Source organism: Kogia breviceps, chromosome 5 (assembly GCF_026419965.1).
Source record: "Kogia breviceps isolate mKogBre1 chromosome 5, mKogBre1 haplotype 1, whole genome shotgun sequence".
Classification (NCBI taxonomy): domain Eukaryota; kingdom Metazoa; phylum Chordata; class Mammalia; order Artiodactyla; family Physeteridae; genus Kogia; species Kogia breviceps.
The window spans coordinates 60867835-60893329 of NC_081314.1; the positions used below are offsets into that span (position 1 = coordinate 60867835).

At 41.1% G+C, this 25495-nt stretch overlaps 1 long non-coding RNA gene across 1 annotated transcript in view; it reads left to right on the forward strand.

The window, feature by feature from the left end:
• The first annotated feature begins 521 nt into the window (after positions 1 to 521).
• Positions 522 to 25495, forward strand: part of LOC136794242 (uncharacterized) — a 579669-nt gene continuing 554695 nt past the window's right edge. Inside the window, exon 1 of the long non-coding RNA XR_010840673.1 lies at positions 522 to 843. This is a non-coding gene — a long non-coding RNA (uncharacterized lncRNA). The remainder of the gene's footprint in view (positions 844 to 25495) is intronic.

Here is a 25495-nt window from a genome sequence, read left to right on the forward strand (position 1 = left end):
GTGATATGCCATGTAGTAGTTGAGGGCAGGCATGGAAGAAAATTTTAAAAATATATCAAGATATGATTACTGGGTTTTCATTTAAAAAGGACATTCTATAACTTTTGTTCCATTCTTTGCTCATTGTAAAACACCATCACATCTTTGACAGTGTTTGAGGATGACATAGAAGATATGTGAAATAGTAATGGAATACAGACTCTATAAATAATGCAGTCATTGCTGTTTACTTTAGTCCTCATCATAGGCTTGTACATAAAATAGTCAGCCTATAGTGTATTCCCATTGTGTAGATAAGGAAACTGAGGCTTTCTGATTTTAGGTAGCTTATATGAGTACTCACAGCTGATCAGCAATAGAGTTTCAAATCAAAACCAGCTATATCAGCGTATATGATATGTTGATACAGGTGATATTGTTAGGATATGTGCATATGTTTGCATAATTGAAATGTCAATTTACATATTCTTGTTTTATTTTCTCTCCTCCTTTCCTCCTCCCCAAACCCTATCCTAGGGGAGATAGAAGCAGAGAGAAAGAGAAACTCTTTAAGACTGCGAAAGAATGGTGGTCTTTGGTTTGTTCTTCATGTAGCAGAGACGCATGCCCAGCTCCCTTGAAGCACCCTGGGGAAGAACTTGGAGAAGAAAGACTGTGTGGTGCCCCTAGACAGACTGGACTTCAGACTCTGGGCCTTTCAGCCCTGGCAAAGAGTTTTGTGCAAACTTGGCTGGAATCAGCTGCCTGAACTTAAGGGAGTGCAAGAGCTCGGACAGTGAACACATGGATGGTGATTGGTGTGGACTGAAGACAAGAGGGCTTCATCCAACTGACGTGATCTAGGTAAGTTCTCAGGGGCTTTCTCACAACACTGAGAGGCCCAGTGAGATGAGGACTTATCTTCAGATCTATTTTGATTTAGGAACAAAATGAAGTATTGGGACATTTCACATAAACCCTTCCGTATGGACTAAAAGTCATACCTCCTACTTGTATATTTGTTTTGAGGGCGCACAGAAGGCAAAAGCAGGGCAGCAGTAAGGATGGAACTGTGATTCCATCCTTAGAGAGCTTGAAAATTTGCTTCATATCACCAAGGGATTAAAGGGAAAAGAATGGCCTTCTGTGCACCTTAATATCACTCTCAACCCGATGTGTTTTTGGTTTATCATTTATATGTGCCAGCGGCTGATTCACTTAGCTGTTTGGAAGAGAGTGCTAATGAGGCCAAGGTCAGGGTTCTCATTTCCATACAGGCAAATATACTTAGTGAAAGAGAGCCTCAGCTCCAGTCACCACAGATTAAATCCCTAACCTGCACCAACTGCTTTACGGATATATGTGCTGGGAGGTCAGGTGAGAGGGTGTGAATGAGTCAGCATAAAGCCTCACCACCTCCAAGGGCAATAACTCAAAACAGATGTCTTTTACATATTCCTGAAATCTGTGTGAGTGCTTATGAAGGAGCCACCTGAACTAATTCACAAAAAGGGAATATATCAAACCAAGTTCCTCTGGTTTCTGAATAGTCTAATAGGGCAAAGGCTCTATCATTAGTTGGTTTAGTGCCATATCTGATCTGCACTAAACATTTTACTTTTATACGTATTGTGGTGTAATTTACAAAAATAATACAGATTTTAAGAAACGTAAAAAATTCTGTAATATGAAGATGAGGATCTTAAGATTACATTTTAAATAAAAATTCTGTGAAGGAATCCATAATTAGAAGATATGCAGTATTCATAAGGCTTTTTTTCTATTATTGTGGTATAATTTACATACAATGCAGTAATCTTAAGGGCTTAGTGCAGTGAATTTTGACGATTGTATATATCCATGTAATTACCACTGAAAACAAGATATTAGAACATTTCATCATCCCAGAAAGTTCCTTTCTGCTCTTTCCCAGTCAGTTCCTCTTCTACTTTCCAAGGTGACCACTGTTCTGTCGCATATATTATTTTTGCCTTTGCTTGAACTTTGTATAGATGTAATCAATCAGTATGAACTTTTTTGTGTCTGGCATTTTTCACTCAACATAATGTTCTTGAGGATCATGCATGTCGTTACATTGTATCAGAAGTTTATTTCTTTTTATTTTAGTGTAAAATTATTAGAATTCGTCCATCAACCTGTTGATGAATATTTGGGTTGTTTCTTGTTTTCAACTATTAGGACTAAGGCTGCTATAAATATTTTTCCAAAATTATTAAGATTCATGTTTAAATTACCATTTTTCATGCTAAATCTCTGAGAACAGAAAAAGTTCTTTATAGTAACTGCTACAAACTCTTTTCTAGTTCCTTCACTTTGCCGTGATTTTCTTTAATTTTTATCAAGATCCAGGAGTTTAAAAAAGCTAAGTTTTCCCAAGTGATGGATAAGTTATAGGTATAGTACCAAGAAGGACGAAACAAAAAAGCAGGTTCCCTGCACCCAGGTGGGCATCAGCTTCAACTTCCTGCCTAGTTAAATCAAACATGTATTTTTTTCCATTCTGTTTTCCAAAGCCTCTCCTATTTGTCAACATGAATTCATTCAGTTTGTTTGGTTTTTTTTTTTTTTTTTTTTTTTTTTTTAACATCTTTATTGGAGTATAATTGTTTTACAATAGTGTGTTAGTTTTCCTTCTACAACAAACTAAATCAGTTATACATACACACATGCTCCCACATCTCCTCCCTCTTGCATCACCCTCTCTCCCACCCTCCGTATCCCACCCCCCCAGGCGGTCACACAGCACAGAGGTGATCTCCCTGTGCTATGCAGCAGCTTCCCACCAGCTATCTAATTTACATTTGATAGTGTATATATGTCCCTGCCACTCCCCCACTTCGTCACAGCCCACCCCTCCCCCTCCCCATATCCTCAAGTCCATGCTCGAGTGAGTCTGTATTTTATTCCCGTCCTACCACTAATCTCTTCATGACATTTTTTTCCCTTAGAGTCCATATATATGTGTTAGCATACGGTATTTGTTTTTCTCCTTCTGACTTACTTCACTCTGTATGACAGACTCCAGGTCCATCCACCTCATTATAAATAACTCAGTTTCATTTCTTTTTATGGCTGAGTAATATTCCATTGTATATATGTGCCACATCTTCTTTATCCATTCATCTGTTGATGGACACTTAGGTTGCTTCCATGTCCTGGCTATTGTAAATAGAGCTGCAATGAACATTTTGGTACATGAGTCTTTCTGAATTATAGTTTTCTCAGGGTATATTCCCAGTAGTGGGATTGCTGGGTCGTATGGTAGTTCTATTTGTAGTTTTTTAAGGAACCTCCATACTGTTCTCCATAGCGGCTGTATCAATTTACATTCCCACCAGCAGTGCAAGAGGGTTCCCTTTTCTCCACACCCTCTCCAGCATTTATTGTTTCTAGAGTTTTTGATGATGGCCAATCTGACCGGTGTGAGATGATATCTCATTGTAGTTTTGATTTGCATTTCTCTAATGATTAATGAGGTTGAGCATTCTTTCATGTGTTTGTTAGCAATCTGTATATCTTCTTTGGAGAAATGTCTATTTAGTTCTTCTGCCCATTTTTGGATTGGGTTGTTTGTTTTTTTGTTATTGAGCTGCATGAGTTGCTTATAAATTTTGGAGATTAATCCTTTGTCAGTTGCTTCATTTGCAAATATTTTCTCCCATTCTGAGGGTTGTCTTTTGGTCTTGTTTATGGTATCCTTTGCTGTGCAAAAGCTTTGTTTGGTTTTTTATTCAATCAAAGTGTGTCAGACTCTTACTATATATTTGTTGGGCTTGTGCTGGGCTCTGCATTCATTATGGCAAGGGTTACATTGGGATCAGAACCCAGGCAATAATGCTCGGTGTGCCTAGCACAATGCCAAGCACGTAATGGAAACTAAATGTGTGTTTTTGAACGAATGAAGGAACTCCCAGTTTAGTGTGGAGATTGACCCGAATACAAATAAACTGGTATAGTGGAAGTATGGAGAGAGTACTGTGGAAATATCAAGATCATAAATAGATGTTCTTGTTTTTACCTGAGCCCATTTGATCATATTGCTCTATTGACACTTTCTCTGTTGGACTGTAATTTGTCTATTCATGGCTTTCTCCCCCATTTCAGGGCAGAACAGAGACTATTTCCTATTAGTCTTGGTAGCTCTAGCACTCAGTCCATGGCCTGGCACTCAGAAGGGACTAACTCTGTTTAGGTTTGCCAAAAAAAATTAATCAGGAAAAGGGACATTTGAGATGGGCCTTGGAGAGGAGATCCTGGTGGTAGAGGGTGGTGAGGGATGGTATTCCAAACAATAAGAAACTGTGGTCCTTTGGGTACTAATTTTTTTCTGTCTTGGAAAATGGTCCCATTTGATTTCCTGAATCACCATCATGATTTTGAATCCCTTTTAGCAATTCAGTTTTTAATTAACTTTTTAAAAGCCCTTACTACATACACATCTACATAGCAAAATGGTCCCGAGCCAAGATTTTTTTCTTACTTAAGATTATGTTCTTGTTCTTATCATTTCTTTGAACAATTATTCTGTTGAATGTCTTGAACACGAAAGAATATGACAAAAACAAAATAGTTGCCTAACATTTCAACAAAGGTTTTTATCCTGAACAGAATGAATAAAGGGAATTGTTATTATTATGATTTTTAGCCATTTCAGGTAGAAGAATGATCTATTTTTCAAATAATTAAAAAAATTAAATGGTATCTTCTTCATAATTGATGATCAAATCCAGCTAATGTAATTTATTGTTGAGGTTTATGCATCCCATTGGTTTAAAGAGAATATTAACAAATTAGAATCTCTTTATTTCATTTATTATACAGGTGGAAACTGCATAATTCAGGAAGAGTATTTTAGCATTATTTTTTTTTTTCCTTTATGCTTACAGGCTTTGAGTAAATTGCATAGGAAACTTCTCTGATTGAATGTTGGAGGTCATCTTTTAGCAAGCATGGCATAAAATGATTCTAGGCATTATGAATTCTAGGATGTAAATTACAGGAGCTTTGAAGATAGGAATGATTCTCCTAGGTAATGCATTGCACAAGGAGCAGAGTGGAAGTGTCATCATTTATGTTTTATCTTAGAGAAGATCATCCCCTCAATTCTTTCTTTTCCTACTTTGCTTTCACAGATTTTGACATAAAAGAAAACTTATATTCTATGTAGATATAACGTGGAAGTCTAATATTTCAGAATTTAGAATAAAACTTTCAATGCTTTTAATATGATCTTAAAGCATTTAAGAAACATTAATTAAGCTTTAGAAAGCAACTCTAAGATGATTTGATCAATTCAAAAACAGTCATAAAGTCTGTACTCAACTTTCAATTACTGTATGTCCCAGTGGAGAAAAAGCACAGTTAATACAAACCACAGATAATACCTGTAACACTTCTACTCAATGAACAAGGGCACAGATATTTTTTAAAATGCAGCTAGTCCAAAATCCTTTATTTTTGATCTTAGAATGAGTTACATGATTTTTAAAATGAAGTCATATGAAAATATACTATCATAGTTACGCTTTAATTAAATGGAGTCTACAGTGAATTCAGTCTCCTTGTATATATGCTGATTACTGGAAGGAAGAAATGTCTATGTGTCAGGCTATTGGTCAGAAGTGGTCCAGAGATGTGTATTTTTGCCTGTCTACAGTTTGCAAAGTGAAATCACCTACATAAGTTTGTATTTCATATTACTTTAGAGACAGGGGAGTTCTCCTCTTAGATAAACCACATCAGCATGAGACCAGCTCATCTGATAGGTAAAAATGAGGCCTACCATAGTGACAAATGACTTGCTAGCGATGGTTAATAACGTTATTATTTACAATAGAGAGGAGAGAGAGAGGGAACTAAATTTTTCACAATTAAAGAACATTTGAGTAAATTATGTCCCATCAACCTCATGTCATTCAACTACCACTGAAAAATTATAGCTAGATGGCAACAGTCTCAACTGAGACATCTCTTCTTCTAGGCTGTGTCTTCCTCTGTTTCCCATATCTGGGTTCGATGCCTCTTCTGCATTCTACCTTTGAGACTGAATATGACCTATTGTATGCATATGCTTCATTGTATTTCCTCTGAGAGATCCTAGCTCTTTGACAGCTGGGACCATGGCAATATTATTTATCATTTAATTTCCAGATCCTAGCCAGGTATCTGGCCCATGATTATGATTTACTAAATACTAGTTTCAGTCAAATAGAATGTTATTCATACAAAAAAGGAAAATCAAAAATAAATGTATTCACAACTACAAACACAGTCACCTACTCTCAGGCTTTCTCCTTTCTCTGCCCACCCTCTTCAACATTTAGCCCTGACTCTTTCCTAGTTGGTTTCCTCGCTTGTTATCCAAGCACCAGAGTGAATGACTTAAGAGTGGCAAGATGCTGGGCTGTCACAGATAAGGTACAAAGTATACATGACATTTAGATGTAGTAGTTTTGGTGGAGAAGCAGCTTTTTTTTTTTTTAACATCTTTATGGGAGTATAATTGCTTTACAGTGGTGTGTTAGTTTCTGCTTTATAACAGAGTGAATCAGCTATACATATACCTATATTCCCATATCCCCTCCCTCTTGCGTCTCCCTCCCACCCTCCCTATCCCACCCCTCTAGGTGGTCACAAAGCACCGAGCTGATCTCCCTGTGCTATGCAGCAGCTTCCCACTAGCTATCTATTTTACATTTGGTAGTGTATATATGTCCATGCCACTCTCTCATTTTGTCCCAGCTTACCCTTCCCCCTCCCTGTGTCCTCAAGTGAAGCAACTTTTTGATATTAAAAAATAAAACACTAAATTTTCAGCTTTCAAAAAGAATCAGTGAATGTGCTCAACAGACACTGTCATCCCACAGCTGAGCCTCACTTCAAACCTAAGAAAATCAGACTTCCTCAGTGACCTTAAGAGAGTGACACAGGCAACAAGGTTAGTGGTTGAGCTAGGGCCCAAGTTTCTTGACCTACAGCAGTGCCTTCTGAGTGCTCCATTGCCTTAATCAGTTCCGGCTACCACAGCACATGACCATAGACTAAGTGACTTAAACATCAGACATTTATTACTCATGGTTTTGACAGTTCTGGAGGCTGAGAAGTCCAAGATCATGGTGCTAGCAGGATCGGTGTCTGGTGAGTGTCTGCTTCCTGAATTGCAGACAGACACCTTTTCACTATATCAGAGAGAGACAGAGAGAGGGAGAGAGAGAACTCCATCATGGGGACTCCACCCTCATGACCTCCTCTAAAACTAATTGTCTCCTAAGGTTCCATCTCCAAATACCATCACATTGGAGGTTAGTGCTTCCCCATATGAATTTGAGAGGGACACATTCAAATTTGGGTGGTTGGCATCTGGAGTATTTATCTTCTGATGCCAGGTCCTCTACCACCTGACTGGGGCTTCAAGGGCTCTTAAAGTATCCTGACTTTCTCCTTCCCAGCTCTTAACACTGGTTGTAATTATACACCTATTTGTGTGATTTTATTTTTCCTGTCTCCACTTAGGCAAACACCATGCATTTTTGTCTTGTTTTGTCATTGCTACTCTATCCTCAAGCTTAGCACAGTGTTTGGCACATAATATGCACATGTATATATTTCTTGACTGGATAAATTAATTCACTCGAGTTCATTGCATGCATTCCCAGTGGACTGAGTTAGCAGGTAGAGTAATTACACAGAGCTTCATCTATGGGGAAGAAGGCAAAAACATAGTTATCAAATGAAGATGGGTTGGGGCCAGAAAAGGAAGCCACAGATGCGGAGACTCAGAATCTTTGTCTCTCCTGCCTAAGGTAACATTGGGTCTTAGGGCTTTTGGATTAGGGCTGAGCAGAGGTGTCCATAGGTGTTTCAGTAGCATGGAAGGGTCTTGGGGCTATGTTGCCTGGAAGCAACAGAGAGCTGACATAGTGTGTTTTGAACATATTTGGTTCAATTCATCACTAAGCTCAGAAGGCTAATATAGATCTCTCTCAGAATTGAGTGTATACAAGATTGTTCCCCTACCTAAATTCTTTGGTCTAGCCTGTATTGTGATATCTGAAGTTAAGGAAACACCAGCAATCATCTGAAAACGTTATCAACACCATGCCCATCCCTACTTCTCCAAACAACATTAGTGTTCTTTTGGCCTGCCCCCCCGACCCCGGCTCGGCTCGCTGGGTGGAAACCTATAGGTTTGTGCACAGAAAGCACATCGGGGAAAGCAATACTCAGGGTCCTTCCGCCTTCCTTGAGCAGATCTTCATAAAAGAGTCATTTCTGTTCCCCCTGTAGAAAGTTGTGGAGGGAGGCCTAATGGGATTCTTCTACAGTTACCCCTGTATAGAGGTGAATCGTACATCAGTCAGATCAAGACTTACATTCAGTGACTAAGGTCTCTCACGTTGTCCTCTGTCCCCTTACCCTGGGCTGATGCTCAGCGGTGGCACTCAGCCTCTCTCATTCACAGGAAGGCGGGTGCTGTCTTCCAATCAAGTTCTCTCTGCAATAAACCACTCTGCTTAGGGCTCACCCTTGTGTGATAAAACTGTGGCAGGCCTAATAATAGAAACCACAAATCCTGCCTGCCAATCCTGCATTCTAACCTCTAATCCACTTGCAGCAAGGACAAATGTTTTCAGGAAAATAAAATGACACTGCATAGAACACTGTGACACAACTGCTCCTGTTGTCAGATCTTCTACTGAAAAGCCTAGAAATAAGGGACCGGATTCCACCCTCCTCTCCTTGGTCACCATATACCTAGTTTCCATCTTCTAATTTCTAATACAGCCCGAGTTACAAAAGCAATGAAAAAGAAATGAAAAGAGGACACAGGCAGGAGGGGGAAAGAGCCATACAAGTTCATCATTGTTACAACTTACTTAATGATGGGAATTTGATTTTGTGTTTCAGTACAAGGCAAAGAGCCTAACAGAAGTTCAAAGTTAGATTAATAGGACTCTCTGGTTTGTCAAATGGAAAGTTGGCTAAGTGGGTGAATTCCTTAACTGAGTGACTGGATGGAAGATCCGAGGCAGCCAGCTCAGTGGAAAGTATCCTCAGAAAACCTAAGTGTGAGTTCCAGATCGCCACCTGCCACTCATATCTGGTTCAAAGAAACCAACTCTATCATCCCCCAAGCCTTGGAGCTCTTACCTCTAAAACAGCATTGAAAGTAACAGCCCTTTTTGCTACACGGAGCTGCTTTTGAAGCTCACTGAGAGAAAATGTATAGGAAATGCTGTGTAAACTGTAAATCTGTCTATAACTAGGAGGAATTATTATCACTGGACTCAAATCCATTTATTGTTTCTGATTGGCTGTACACATACTTCACATTCCCCAGAAAATAGCTCAGCCTTCATTTCCAGCTGTGTGTGGTACGCAGCTTCTGAACCATTCTACTCAAACCTTGCCTCTTAACCTTCAGTCTTGAGGGTCTACAGAGAGCTCTGGCTCTTTGTTAATGGTTAATGGTTACATCCTCAGCCAGCTGCAGGGCAGGAATTCCTGGTTTGATTTGTGTTTTAACCAGCTCAGCCCTTCTGCGCCTTGGCCATCAGCGTGCTTTCACAAAGACACAAACCGGAGTGGAATCAAACGCGAACTTTGGTGAGAGAGGAGTTCTGGGAGGAATCTGAGTTAACAAATGATATATGTAAACAGGACTAAGGAAGCTGTGGCTGCAGACTTCTCCTAGGAGCTTTAGCTTTCTCAGTTGTGAAACACCATGTTTGCTTTCCTGTGTGGTAAATGTCAGTGAATTAACAACATAGATTGAGATTCCTCAGCTTGTAGTGTGATAAAATTTTAAATATTATTCTCATTCAGTATCATTTTGTAATTTTCTTAGCATTAATGAAATGAATGAGAAACAACTTATGCTGCTGGGGAGGGAGGGTGACTGTATTTTCAGCCTGAGTTTTGGGGGCAGTTCAGTCTTCTCTAATTAAATGCATGACAATAGATTTATTATTGAAGAAATAAAGAGGTCAGGCAAAATTAGCAATTGATCCTTGGAAGATGGCCATTTACTTTTTTTTTTCTTTACAGATTACAATTTAGTAGTTTCTTATGTATCTTTCTGATATTTTTATACACATATAGGCAAATACAAATACATATTCATATCTCCCCTTCCCCCCACTTCTCAAAAGGTAAGTCATCCAGTCTTTTTATGTCAGAAAGTTTATAGCCCTGTTTAAATAATAATAATAAACAGCTATAAGAGGGTAGATGTTTTAGGCCTGGACTTTTGCTGGTTATAACTTCTGAATGTGAGGGTCCTAGTGGTTACAGATACATGCCTTGCTGTAGTAGCTGCTAATCAGTTTACCCTTGGTTCCCAGAGTCTACCAAATAATACACATTTGCCTTCACCCTGCTCTGCAGTGAAAATAAAATCAGAAGAGAAAGAAGAAGCTATGAAGTGGAACAATGTGGTTGGGAAATTCCCACACCTTTACCCTAGAAAAAAAAAGAAAAAGAAACTGTCTTATAAGTAAGGCCAAAGAATATTAAATGCATACTGTATGAGTCAAAGAAAATCGTATTCACATTTATTTATCAAAGTGGATCGTTGATCTTGGCTGCATATGTGAAATTTAAGAGTGGCAGCCTGGGCTCTGTGTCTGCATTTGTATCAAACCACAGGTGTCTGAGTTCTTATTGCTTAAGTGCCTAGTTTCTAGAGTGTTTTTGTTTTGGTTTTTTTTTTTCCTTGTTTTTGGCCCTTGAGGATCCAAAGAATGATTTCTTAACAAAAAATAAGACTAGCCAATAAATGAAGAAAAAATAGAAAATTCCTCCATGATTGACGACACAACTTAAATATTTTTTTTAGTTTTTTCTCTCTCCAAGCAGATTTAATGTAGAAGTATGAACCAAGAAAAATTACAACATCGTGCTCTGGCCAGCTTGCCTCACATAATGGCTTGTGTGACCGCTGGAAGTCTGGGGGGAAGGGAAATTCAGAGAGCAATGAGGAACTTCTCTGTCATCTCAGGGTTTCACAATATATGCAGGAAACATTTGTAGCTGGCTCTCTGTTAGCCCCAAAGATTAGCTAATCCCTTGTTTCACCATAAAATGCATTTTCAGCACAAGGTCCTGAACTGCAAGCAAAGACTGGGTGTGGCAGGCGCACAGTCCTCCTGGATTACAGTTGAAAGATGCTTTACACTGTACATGCAGACTTGGGCAGTCAGGAACTTGGGATGGTTCCCGGGGGTGTGCTAGGTGGACCTGAGCCTTTTCGTAGCCCACCAGTGGAGCAAGCTGAGTCCCATGTCCAGGATGCCTTGTGAATTCTGCAACAGTGTTCTCAGAGTGTATCAGATTCCTGAAGCCCAGAGATGGCTCCAGCCAAATTCCGACCCAAATTAATACATCCTGTGGATACAACCTTTCACCTCTGTATAGTGGAACTGTGACCTCCTGTTGCTCACAGAGGCAAGATAAGCAGCTACATTTTACCATGGTGGTTTCAAAATACCTTTACCACTAGCATCAGCCTGCTTCACCATTTGTGCGTTGTCCACTGGCTCTTTTTTTCTCGACATAGTCATTTATTTCAAAAATGCTTGGTGGAGTTTTTGAAATTATAATTAATTTGTATAAAGAACTCATAACAGATTTATTGTGCCAGAAGAGGCTTTAGAGATCACCTAGTCCCATGGTCCAGTGCCTTTTATTTTTAAGATAAATACATGGGAAGCCCAGAGAAAGTTAGTGCCTTGCTCAAGTTCACTCAGCTAGTTAGCCCCAGTAAATTTGCTGTGTGAACACAAGGTGAATTCCTATACTATTACCATAGGTTCCACGTTTCCACAGCTCCTCATTAAGCAAAGGCCCTAACTAAGAGAGCAGTTTTGTCACTCATGCTACACCCAGCACTCTTCACCTCTAAGACCTGGTGGGGATCCCACCAAGAATGCCACTGGCCTGAGATCAGCTCGGAGGGTCAGCTGCTCACAGAGTTTCCTCTGCACTGAGGCAGCGTGACAGCTGGGCAGTAGCTATCACATTTGTCTTTCTGAAAAACCCGCATAACTAAGCTGGAATTTAGCATAGATTCCAAATCACAAATATGACCAAATTAATGTGCTTTACCCATCTTGCACCACAAGGTTTTTTCTATATATATAAAATACAGAAATATAAAATAAACTCTAGGAACAATTAGGGTGAAGGGAAAATTGTTTTGTTTTTGATAGGAAAATAATAAAGATAGGTCGAATTTGTACACGGAGATAAATATTATAGAGTCCCTGTTCAGTGTCTGGCGAAGGGTATCAACTTTGGCTCTGAGTTGCTTAGTGGCCTTAGCAAAGTGGGACAGATGATTTATTGTAAGATTCAGAATATTCATAAGATTAAAAAAATCAATTCAAGGGAAGCATAGCTTTTACTCAGAGTGTGGGGAAAAGTTCTTCCCTTAATACCATCCTCTCAGTAGATATAACGGTGAATTTCATACAGCTGTGTCTCATTATATTCCTCAATGCAAGCCAAAGGCACAACTCATGCAAATTAGAAAACATGTTTCCAGGATATTGAATGTGGGTGCAGAACAGTGGATCTAAGTACACACCTAGACGTTTAGAAATCATTAGATTATATGTCCTTCAAGAAATCTTCTGTAGCTACTATTCCTTAAGACGTTTTTATAATAATTATTGGGCAGCAGGGAGAGAAAGAATTAAAGAGTGAGTCCAGTGAAAATATTGGTTCCTGAGGCAGAGGCTGCTCATGGTCTCTGTATGGTCAGGCCATTTGAGATGGCTGTTCTCTTGCTCTCTGTCCATCCCCTGCTTGACCAGGCCCTGCTTCACTCACATGACTCTCCAATCCTCTTAATTACAGGGCTTAATCAGTAATTGCCTGCCGTGCTTGCCCTCTGCCCCAGCTGCTGGTTTCCCTGGTAACCGGTAAGCCCACCTGACATCAATTACCCTTACAAATGGTGGCCTTCTCCCCTGAGGAGTGAAGACTGCTGCCATGGCCTGCCTGCTGTAGGCTGTACACCATGGGGGTGTCACTCCAGGACCTTTTGCTTCAGACGCATAAGATCCCCTGTCCAATAAACCCCTGATGTCTCTGTGGCTGTATCTGGGCTCTTTCTTTGGTCACACGGTTGGGCAGCTACAAGGCTTGCAGACCTGCGGGGTACGGCCCAACAGTCCCCAGTATCCGTTTCCCTGCTTTTTGGACTGCAGCTAGATTGACTACCTTTCTCAGTCACATTTGCAATAGGTGTAACCATGTGACTGAACTGGCCTGGCTCAAACTTGCTCCATTCTTTCTCTTTTCCCATATACCCTTTGAATCCGGAGGACTCCAAAGATCTCAAGGAGACCAGAGCTACAAGATGGAAGGCACCTAACTTCCCCAAACCTCAGATCCCCCATCTACAAAATGGGGATAATAGGGCTTCCCTGGTGGCGCAGTGGTTGAGAGTCCGCCTGCCGATGCAGGGGACACGGGTTCGTGCCCCGGTCCGGGAAGATCCCACATGCCGCGGAGCGGCTGGGCCCGTGAGCCATGGCCGCGGAGCCTGTGCTCCGCAACGGGAGAGGCCACTACAGTGAGAGGCCCGTATACCGCAAAAAAAAAAAAAAAAAAAAAGATTAAAAAAAAAAAAAAAAGATAAAAAAAAAAAAATGGGGATAATAACTGACCTGCTCTCAGAGTTGTTGGAGGGAGAAAGTGCTCAGCCGGGACTTAGCATCTAGCAAGCACATGATTGATGTTACTTCGTAATATTGCTGTTCTTTAAAAATGTATACTCATTTGTTGGCTTACAGGAGAAAGGCCCAAGGCAGGACAAGGTGAATCTGTGCAAAGCTGCCTAAGTTTCTAACAGAAAAGCAGTTCAGAGCATCCAGGCTGTCCTTCCCACCCCACCTTCTTCTCTGTCGCCTGCCCCTGCTTTGTCAAGCCAAGCAATAGCCCATTCAACCTTCAAACTTTGAAGCAGGCTGTCATAATATGAGACCTGCTCAATCCATCTGAAATTTTTTTGGGGGGGTGGTACGTGGGCCTCTCACTATTGTGGCCTCTCCATTGAGGAGCACTGGCTCTGGATGCGCAGGCTCAGCGGCCATGGCTCACGGGCCCAACCGCTCCACAGCATGTGGGATCTTCCTGGACTGGGGCACGAACCGGTGTCCCCTGCATCGGCAGATGGACTCTCAACCACTATGCCACCAGGGAAGCCCTATCTGAAATTTTTGAACAACTTTCATATGATCCTTCTGGAAAAAGAGGATGAAATAACAGCTATAATAATTCCTGATAATAAGTACAGGCTTTTGAGTGTATATTCTTTCTTTTCTTTTTTTTTTTCATTTAAAAAGCCTATGATGATTCTATCAGAGAATTTTTTGTTGTTGGAAAAGTCTTACAATATTCCTTGATAAGGCATGGAAAGATCATTTCTGGATCTTCTGGAAAGATCATTTCACAAAAATAGACATTTTTGTATTGAAACAGAAAATAACTCAATTTCTGCACTAGGTAAATCTTTCTTGAGGTATTTAGTGTCTTTTTTCCTTGTCCCTGACTGGAAATACAAACATAGCTAGAGTCTTGGCTAATAATAACATCACAGTGTGTACAGACCTGGCCTTCCTCAACAGCTTGCTGAGTTATTTGTGTCAGAAAGGATTTTATCATAAGTACATTTCTTCTCTTGCTATCACATGATGCACCATTGAATTTCCCATCACACAGACGTTCTAACCTCATTTACAGTCACAGAGGTTGAAAATAGATAATTAATCAGCATTCAAGTACCTTACAATCTGTAAAGTAAACGAGATATGGCAAGGCTGGAAGCAACGTGGAGCATGGCGCTAGGTCTGGACTGGGGGCTAGTCAGCTGTTAATGAGTCCTGTGACTTTCCATGGCTCCTGGATTTCTTTGTGATCCAGAGAAATTGAGTTTGTTTCTCTCAGTATCTCTCCAATCCTCAGGCAGTAGGATGAGCATCATAGTTATAAGTACTTCAGCCCAATTTATAATACTGTCTTCATTCATGATGCAAAACGGACTAGGGTCACATACAGGATTGCTGTGGCTTTTTCTGAACCTAGGAAATACAAACAGGGAGACCTGCCAGTTTCCTTATTTTTAATCTTCTTCAATTCTTCCAAATGTTCCCAGAGCAACAAGTTATACAGGAGTTGACCTGGGCTACTTTATTCCTGTTTCTTCCTCCCTTCGTCCCCCTCCACTCCTCCCTTCCTCTCTCTCTCTCTCTCTCTTCATTCATTCATTCATTCATTCATTCATTTTAACATTTAATTCCCATGGCACTAAATGAAACTTCTCTTCTGAGAATTATCTATTAGGCAAGTAGTAAACTGATCCAATGACTAAATATGACTTTAAGACCTGTTTGAGCTCCTCACCAGTTCCTTAAATCTATTTAGAGTCTAGCTATTTCCTTCATCTGACTGGTTGATAATTGACTCATTAATAGTTATTCTTTGTCATAGGATTACCCTTCACTCATCAAGTGTACTGTGAGTGTAATTGGAAACAAAGGGGCACTTGAGGATGGATTTAGAGAACTGGAGGTACCTTTACATTTGCAAGATGCTGACAAACAGAAAAATGCAAGTTGAAAAAGAATGGGGTGATTTAGAAAGCTGAAGTTCTTTGACTCAAAGAAGATGAGGCTTTACCAAGGAAAGTGGAAGGGTGGAGTTGTGTTTCCTGTTTAAGAACTGGCTGAGTCGTGTCATCTACATGCCATCTGAGAGAATGTTTTATAACAGGAGGAGCTCTGCGATGCAGGCAAGACCCAGCCTGACCAGACAGTATGTGACACCCTGACTCGAACCCAGGTCCATGCAAACCTCAGTTGTAACTTGACTCCCAGCCTGTTTGATTTCTGTCATAGTGCTCAGTGTGGTGTGCCATTTGCCAGTTTGATTATTTTGGAGGGTAGGAAGTGAACTGATAGCCAAGAGCTAATTACAGCTGCACTCCCCCATTCAGTCCCATGTACAGTGGAGGTGCTTGGTGTGCAAAGGTCTGAAGGTCCCTGTACTCTCTAGGTTTTGGTTCTGTTGTTATTGTTATTGTCCTTCTTTCTGTTTTGCCGTCAATGGTGGCAGAGGTTATTGGATAGGCCTTGGCCAGCTCTCTAGGGCTGCTGCTTTGCCCAGTGACTGTATCTTTCCTGTTAGCATACTGATCATAGTTGGAAATTATGAGTCAGTGAAACGTAGCCATGAGCAGTGGGGGGTGGGTAGATTACCAGGGAAAGTGCAGCCAAAACTTCCTGTACCAACTCAGGGTCATTATCTTTGGGGAAAGTTAGGGACTCACTCTGACAATAGGAACACCCATATTCACCTGGCATTTGCTGTGTACAGAATGGATTTAGGGAGAGTACAGGGGCACACATGAAAAAAGAAACAAAGCTGCTTTTGCAGACATCAGGGTGGAGCTTTGTGAGCCTGTTATAATATCACTGTTATTGACACCTTCCACTTGCTAGTAGTTTGTGACACTCATTAACTATTCACATTTGTCTGCCCTCATTCAACTCCTAGCAACTGCAGTTACAGTCCTATTTAAAATAATAGAGTGAGATTGGTAACATTACTGATTTAACAGGAAATTAGAGGACTTACATTCACAGAGCTTTGGTAACTGACACCAGCAGCACTTTTCTTGTAATTTATGCACTCTGATTGATTTCATTCCCCAGCTAGTCCTAAAAGAATCTCTGAAGCATATTCAGCCATCAGATTACTGTGCAAAAGAATTAAATGAGTATTACCCTGCTTGCTATCTATTCCAGAGCTGGCAAAAAGTTTCCAAGCGGTTTGGAACTCAGGAGTCAGTCTAAAATTATAACGCTAATATAAAAGAGTTCGGCCTCAGAGCATTTCTTTGTGACAGCTGGGAATGCATATGAAGAAATCTTCTTACTGATAACAAGAACACAATGAATGGGTCACTTATTTGTGCTTTTAAGAATATTTTTATAAATTTATGTAGGTATGTATTCCCTGGAATATCCTAAAAAATATTTGCACTCCAATAGTGCTGTTATAAATGATCCATTTCCAGATGTTCATTCAGCATGGTATTTGCATCATAATATATGACCAAGGGGCTTCTCTGGTGGCACAGTGGTTAAGAATCCACCTGCTAATGCAGGGGACATGAGTTCGAGCCCTGGTCCGGGAAGATCCCACATGCCGTTGAGCAGCTAAGCCCGTGCACCACAACTACTGAGCCTGTGTGCCTAGAGCCCGTGCTCCACAACAAGAGAAGCCACTACAGTGAGAAGCCCGCGCACCACAATGAAGAGTAGCCCCCGCTCACTGCAACTAGAGAAAGCCCACGTTCAGCAACTAAGACCCAGCGCAGCCAAAAATAAATAAATTTATTAAAAAAATATATATATATATCACCATGCCTCATTCCCACCCCCACATATAATTAACAATGCTGAGTATAGGACATTTGATAAATGAGGAAGAAATGCTGAATCCATGTGTTCTACCCTGGAAATCTCATGAAACTATATGGCAAAGAGAGGCAATAAACCTACAGTGTTCAAATAAATTACTACTGCTATTTTTTGGCTATTTATTTAGCAGAGTAGGCATGTCTGGGATCTACCTGCCTATTTCTATAGCTTCAAATGCCATCGTATTCCCTCATACTTTTATTCAGTCGCATGGAATGGTCCAGAATTCCTCACGCACACCACCTGTGTTATATACCGGGGCTGCTGGCCTGGCTCGTTCTTCTCCGCAGCATGTCCTTCTGTTTCTTCACTTAGTAACGACTGCTCATCCTTCAAAACTCAGCTCAAAGGTCACCGCCTCCAAAATCTCTGCAATTCCACAGTCTCTTTCAAGTCTTTGTCCTCCGTGTTCCCTTGGCAGCCTGTGATCGAACCCATCCTAACCTTCGTCACACATGGTTAGTGTGATTCATGCGTTTATCGTTCCATCAGACTGTAAGTTCCTTGAGGGCAGAGATCACAAGTTAATTAACCGTGAATAACAGCAGCTATAACAATACTGGACACAGAATGGTGGTTGATAAATGCTTCCCAAATGATTTATGAATGTAGAATGCAGTTCTTTGAGAGGCCAAGTTTAAGTGATGCTACTCTTTTCCAGTTAAACCTAAAATTCAGTCCTAAACATTTTTGTTACACGCACGCACATGCATGAGTGATTGCAGATGAGCATGCAGTTTTATTAGTGACCATATCTACACTGTCAAACTGGTTGAAATTCTCTAAGAAATTGTAGGGATGCTCAGTGCATCCCAGGTAAAATATAGTCATAGAGTTCTTGGATTCCCAGGAGTGCAGGGACCCCAGGGATACCCTGGGCTTAAGATTTTTCATTGTAAAGACCAGGGAACAAGGTGGCCTGGAGGTCTAGCAATGTCTGAAGTTTGGCATGGGGACCCTCAAACTCGCAGCAGGGGGGGCTCAAAACCACTCATCCATTCTCATTCTCATCCCTCCCTGCTTCTGGTGACTAGAAAGCTAAGAACTACATTTCTCAGAGTCCCTTGCAGCTAGGGTTCCATCAATCAGATAAACTCAGAATTTAAAGGTAAGAGATGCAGGTTTGTGGTGGGGATGGCCTGGTTCTGGAGCCACTAGCTGAGCTGTGGCCTCCTGATCTGCCAGGAAGTCTCCTGCTTCAGCACCTTCTGCACCAATGGAAACAGACTTCTTCCCATGGGGCAGAGGCAGTTGGATCTAGCATCTGGGAGTTGTGCCTGAGAGAGCAGCCCGACTACAGCAATGTTTTTCAAACTATAGGTAATAGAATCTATTTAGTGCTATGGGACAGGCATTAAAAAAGAAAGAAAGAAAGAAAATAGAATAAAGTAAAATGGAATAGAAAAAGTATCTGAGTACATTGTCCCTAGTAAAGGTTAATTTGTTTTATGCAACTAGTAGTTCAGTTTCATACGTGTGTGTACATACATTTACGTATGTGTATTCTGAGTCATAATGTAAAATGTATTTCTAGCTATGCGTTTTAGTCATGGAAGTTCAAGAACATCTGGCCTAGAGCCTTACCTCCAGCATTTTCAGTAATCTTCTTAATCCCTTCCTTTTAAAACTATCCAGAGGGGTCTTTTTTTTATTGGTAGAACATCTGTTCTGCTGCCCATCAGGTAGCATAACGGTGTACAGATTTTCTCTTTTTTTTTTAAAAGTTGTTAGTTGCAGAAAAAGGTACATGGCACTTTATTTGAACTGACAGTTTCCTCCTATGTTTTTAGGGACACTCCAATAACTTCTTTAATAAGAACAAGATAAAAGTGTAAGATACGAATATATGTTTGGGGATTCCTGATTTTTTCTGGTTTCACAGCATGTTCTTGGGACCACAGGGGGAAATTTATGCTTGAACCATCCTAACAAACTGCTTGAGAACTCCTCTTTCCTCTCTGGGCCCTCCTTGGTGAGAAGGGGCTGGGGCCCAGCCTGAGGAGACCAATCCATACCTACATGCTTCCAGGACTCTGGGGCTCCCTGTACACAGCTCAGAAGGGGGTATCCCCAGAGATGACCAGGCTCTAAGAATCCTAGGAGGGACTGACCCAGGGTAACCATCAAGGTAGTAACAGGTGTTGGGTGAAGTGGTCCTGCAAAATATTTTTAATATGATAAAGAAGCAGAATAAAGATATGACAGCCATCTGTGGAAAAGTAAAATCCTGTGAAGATTGAGACAGGAACAGGTTTAAACCCTCTCTTATTTGCTGCTTTGGGAAAAAAGTCAGCTGATTACCTAGGATCAAAAAATTAGGTACCCCAACAATTCTTCTGATTCTTTTTAATTAACTTAATGCTTCCTTTATGCCAGTCTTTTGCTCAGAGGCCATCCTGACTGGGGGCCTGGTTGTCCCCACGGAGGGGAACTGGATAGCTGGTGGACACAGGTGGAAGAGAGACTCTTCTCTCTGTCCTTTCACACTGTTTGTATTTAATATCGTATACAAGTATTACCTATTTAAAACCAAATTAAATAGCCCCAACACTTATTCTCCAATCCATATTCTCAGCTGATGACCTTGTCTTTTACTTCAGGGAGAAAACTGAACATTCAAAACACTTTCCTCAGAGTCCCATAGTCAACCAATGCTAAAACGGTGCCTGAAATGCTGTAGCCAACTCCCTACATGTATGCTGAGTGACAACAGGCTTTCTGCAACCTCCCAGGGTTCTCCCAGAGCCTGTCTTGTAAGTCTTTCCTGAACAGTCTCCACGTGCTGTCCGGAGCACATGTTTTCCATTTCTACAGACAGAGACACCCTTGCCCTATTCCAGCCATCCTCATCCTAAACACATTTTTTTTTTTTTTTTTTCTGCCGTGCCACGTAGCTTGCAGGAGGGATCAAATCCCGGGCCCCAGCAGTGGAAGCACTGAGTCCTAACCACTGGACTGCCAGGGAATCCCCCTAACCACATTCTCTAATACAGCTCCTTTCTCACCTCTCAGTTAAGCCTCTTCTATCCTTTCCAATTGCTCAACCATTTCTTTTCCTCTTAACACCTAGATATTATTTAGGACCTGTAGTGACCTCAATAAAATAAATGAGAATGGGAATTTTGTTTTATACCATGTTGCGGCTCCCTCAGCACTTACATGGTGCCCTACACATAGCAGACACTCAATAAATGCCTTTTGACTGGCTAAGGACATCTTTATAAATTCATGTAGAATTCAGCAACTGGAAATACTGTGGGAGAAACGGGGCCTAAATTCCCCCTCCCCCAGCCACCCTCATGGAAATCTGAATTTCTTAAATGAAATTTAAGAGAGCCTCAGGTTCACTCTCCTTATTTCTGCCAAGTTTTAATTATGTGTGGAATCTAAGGGGACTTCCACATATGGATTATGTGGGGTATTATGAGAGGACATTTACCAAGACAGCTGTGTGGCAGGAAGATATTTCTTCCTCAACTTTCAAAGACCTACGATTCTCTAATTTGCTTTTGGTGGAAAGATCTTTTCACTCATATGTTTCATTTGTGCTGATTGAAAAAGGAGAGAATATTTCCAAGAAAAGCAGTTTTTCTGATTAACTCTTTGCATTATTGGGATTCAAAAAAAAAATAATGAAAATTCTCAGTCATTTTCTCTGAACTATAACTGCTAAAATATTATAGTTCCTGACATTGCTAAATCTTCATCTAGCAAAAAACCAACCACTGAGTGTGTAAAAGTATCTGATTCCAAAATATTTCTAAAAATATTGATTGTTTTTTAAAAAAACCGTAACATGTGGAGTGACCATGATGTAATAGGATAAACCAGACAGACTATATTGTCTGTCCTGTGTAGTCACTTGGGAGACAACTTTCTCCAACTCAAACGTTTATTCCAACTTTGCTGTCATTGCTCAAGAAATGAGACTGGGTTGCCTTTGAAGCCACTTTTCCAGAGATATAAGGAACATCACTCATCCTTTTATAGTCACGCCTCAGTTTTTTTTTTACTCTTAATCTAAACTATATTAGCTTGATCATGTACCTCATTCAACAGATCTGGCACCAGATGATTTGGACTGTTTCCCCAAAATCAAACCAAACAATGAACATTTTCTAACATTAAAACTATTTGGGAAAAGCAAGCAACACAGGTCCTGAAGGTAATTTCAAAAGAAGAGCCACAGACGAGTTTTGAGTAATGGAAGGAGTGTATTGATGCCTGGGGTAGCTTTTATAATTGGGACAACACTCATTTTGATGTGGTAGAGTTCATATATTCCTCTAAAATCAGTCTCCTCGTTTTATAGTCACATCTGATATTTGAAAACTCACTTTGAACTAAGAATATGGTCTTAGTGGATGAAGACTCTGGGCCATTTCTTAAAATTTGGGGGAGAAATTACATGCTGCCGAATTGAAAGAAAGATGAGGAGCAGGGAAAACATCATTAAAAAGAGCCAGATGGTGGGAACTACTGGTACCACATAGACCTAGACTCAAACTTTGCTTTGCTAGAAATTGTTTGCTACTTTGGGCTTGTTATTTAACTTTCTTAAGATTCCGTTTGCTGGTCTACATGATGGTGGTCTATTAAATGGGCACATGTTAATCATTTAGTATAGAGCCTGACAAACATTTAAATGTTAGGCACTCAAAAGTTGTCATTTTCCTTCTTTTCATTGGAGAACAAAACATAATTTTTGTTTTGTTCTTCTTTTGCAGAAAGAAGACCCTCTAGGAACTTAAAAGTCCCAAGTGCTAGTCCCAGCTTATCAGCTAGGTGACCTTGAGCAAGTCATTCAAACTTTCTCGAGAGCAGTCTTCAAATTATCTTTGTAAAATTATGATATTATCTACTGTGGTGGTTAATTTTATGTGTCAGCTTGGTTGGGTCATGGTGCCCAGTTATTTGGTCAGGCATTATTCTGGATGTTTCTATGAGGATGTTTTTGGATGAGATTAACATTTAAATTGGATGGACTCTGAGTAAAGCAGATGGCCCCTGGTAAATGTAGGTGGGCCCTGAACAGAAAAAAAAATAGACTCCCCCCAGGTGAGAAGGAATTGGGCTAGCAGATGACCTTTGCACTTGAACAGCAACATCAGCTCTTCCCTGAGTCTCCAGTCTCACATCCCATCCTGCAGAGGCCTCCATAATCTCGTGAGCCACTTCTTTAAACTAAGTCTCTCTCTTCATATATACATATCCTATTGGTTCTGTTCCTTGGAGAACTCTAATACATTGACCTTAAAGATTTTTTTTTTTTTCCTATGGAGAGGAATAAAGGAAGTCACGTATGGAACACTGTCTGCCACAGGTCTGTATCGTGGCATCAGCTTTGAAAGTATCCTTTTTCTTTCCCTTTGCTGTTGAGCCTCAGTTTTCTCATCTGGAAAATGAAGAAGTTAGGCTCACTAGATAATGTCTAAAGCTGCTTCCAGCTATGGAAGTCTATGTATCTGTATGAAAGTCCTTGCTTGGGCCATGACATTCAAATACAGTCATGGCCAAACTGGGTTTCTGCCAAGGAAGAAAGGCATGCGGGGTGTACAAAGACTATTTATGTAAAAATGAACCCTTTCAGCGGTGTGCAAAGAGTTTGGGGGACTAATGGGGAACTCCTGGTAGCCCTATAAATATTCTTACAAGCCTGAATGCTTTCTCGGTGGTTGGGGGAAGCTAAGTGCGATCTCTTACTCCATGCAGAAGTAACTGGGGAAAGTACCTATTTTACCTGTTAGTGCCTTTATGTGAGTCTCTGTGAACATACTCAAGGGACTCAACTGCAGAGAGGAGAGTCATTTGATGGATTCTAAAGAACGTATGGAATCAGGTTGAACAACATCACTCACTTGTGATCTCTGAAATTTTCAGATGCAATATGGTGTTTGTTACAAGAAGAAAAGAAGTGCCCCAGATTGTGTTTTAACTATGTTCTTAGCAATTCACCAGAAAAGTTCCCTAGTGAATTTCAGGACATAAGTGTTATTTCCTTTCTTAACCTGTGAAGTGGTTAGATACTTAAACATACTGGCTAGAGTACTTTAGGTCTTTTGAGTCTTTAGATGAAATAGTTGGAAAAATCCTTTGTAAGCTCTACGGTGCTATGTAAGGGTAAGCGATTATTATTCTTACAATATATACTCCAAGTGATACCCGTAGTTCGAGGCTCAGGTGAAAGAAATCTGGTGAAGAGGGCCTCCTTCCCAACATTTGCATTCCATGTATTCTTTCTGGCACACGTGGGGAGCCCTTGTCAGGTAAGCAACGAGCAAAGTTAGCAACTGCTCACACAGCTTGAATTGAGGGGCTCAGACGAGGCTTCTTGCTCATCAGTCCAACTGCCCACAGCCTGCCACCCAGGCTCTGGGCCACCAGGCTCTACCCTACTCTTCTCCATGATGCATCCAGAGCCACTTTAGGCACATTCACTGTCATGAGAGTTCACTGCTTAAAAATGTTTAATGCTACTCCACTGCATGTAAAATAAAATCCAAACAACTTAGCATAGCGTAAGAGGCCTTTGAAAAATATGGCTTCCACTTATTTTTCCAGTCCTATCTCTGCTGTGATTATTGCCCAGTCTTCTACAGTACAGTTCTAGGTAATTAACCACTGATTATGGTAAGTGTTGTGTAGGTCACAAACTGGGTGATGTGAGATGTGGTGGTCATGAAGGCCTCTCTAGGGAAGTGACAGCTACACTGAAACCTGAAGGATACTGCTATGGACCGAATGTTTGTGTCCCCCCCACCAAATTCATGTGCTAAAGCCCTAATCCCCAAAATGATGGTATTTGGAGGTAGGGCCTTTGGGACGTAATTAGGTCATGAGTGTGGAGCCCTCAGGAGTGGTATTAGTGCCCTTATAAGAAGAGACATGAGAGAGATGCTCTCTCTCCTCTATGTGAGGACACAACAAGAAGGCTTCTGTCTGCAAACAATGAAGTGGGCCCTCACCAGACACCGAATCTGCTGGCACCTTGACTTGGACTTCCCAGCCTCCTGAACTGTGAGAAATAAATTTCTGGTGTGTAAGCCACCCAATCAATGGTAGTTTGTTATAGCAGCCAGAATGGACTAAGACAGATACAGAGGGGCCAGTCCCAGGAAGTGCCAGAAGAGTCTCCCAGTCAGAAGGAATCAAGTCCAAGAGCAGACACCTTAAGGTAGGAAGGGAAGAGGTGGTAGAAGAAGAAAAAGAGGGTCTCATGTGGCTGGAGGGTGTGAGCTGGGGAAGGTGGTGTGAATGGGAAAAGGGACCAGATTACAGAAGGTCTAGGAGGCCTGAGCAGGGGCATGAGTGAGAGGTAAGCTGTGGCAGTGTAGACCGGGAGAAGCCCATGGGTGGAGATAGCTTTTGCAGGTAAACACGCTAATGGACTGAATGTGGCGAATGGAGAAAAGAACAGAGTAAGGATTGCTTCTTTGGTGTGAGCACCAGGTGGATGTGGTACCATTACCAAGAAGAGAAAGATATCTGGAAGAGGGAGACTGGGAGATGATGTGGGGGCAGGGAGCAGAGAACTGGTTGGAAAATGTTCAGAGGGTGACATCCAGGAAGCCTCTTGAGAGTGAGTGTGTCAAGAAGTTGGACAGTCAGCCAGGTAAAGTGCTGCTGAGAGATGGTGAGGGATGGTGACAAAAAGATCATTAGTCTTCGGGTGAACTCCTCTGTAGCTCTCAAAACGTGTCTGACAGTGATTCTTTCCAGTTCTTCTCCTTCATTATTTGACAGATTGTTAGAGGTTTTGGACCTCCTTTTATAAATATAAGTTCACCTTTGTATCCCTGGGCTCAACAGGGTGCCTTGAAAACAGAGTAGACTGCATGGAGAGTTCCAGATTGAAAGTAACCCTGGGAGGAAAACACTCCAAGATGCTATCGGTTGAGAGATCAGCTGCCAGATGCCAGAGGGAGTTGGGAGGGCCCAGCACTACTCCCTGGTGTGTAACAGGTTCCACTCAGTGCTTCATAGGCTGAAAAGTGTTCTGTCTTCTT